The 307-nt window shown below is 48.5% G+C and overlaps 1 protein-coding gene across 1 annotated transcript in view; it reads right to left on the reverse strand.

Annotated features, from left to right (window-relative positions):
* LOC106314701 overlaps window positions 1–307 on the reverse strand; it is a 5,411-nt gene that overhangs the window by 533 nt on the left and 4,571 nt on the right. The gene's annotated exons all lie outside the window — the stretch shown is intronic.

The raw sequence follows: 307 nt of genomic DNA on the forward strand, positions 1-307 counted from the left end.
AGAGCATCGTCCAGCTTAAGCGACCAGTCCTTGCGCGAGGTATTGACAGTTTTCTGTATAATGTTCTTGACTTCCCTGTTGGAAACTTCAACCTGTCCACACGTCTAGGGGTGATAAGCGGTAGCCACCTTGTGTTTCACCCCATTCTTCTTCAACAGGCCCTGAAATGCCTTGTTGATGAAGTGTGTTCCGCCATCGCTAATAACCACTCCAGGCACCCCAAATCTTGGAAAGATGATGGAGCTGAACATCTTAGTCACCACTTTTGCATCATTAGTGGGACTCGCCACTGCTTCTACCCACTTGG

Source organism: Brassica oleracea, chromosome C9, assembly GCF_000695525.1.
Source record: "Brassica oleracea var. oleracea cultivar TO1000 chromosome C9, BOL, whole genome shotgun sequence".
In the NCBI taxonomy this organism is placed as follows: Eukaryota; Viridiplantae; Streptophyta; class Magnoliopsida; order Brassicales; family Brassicaceae; genus Brassica; species Brassica oleracea.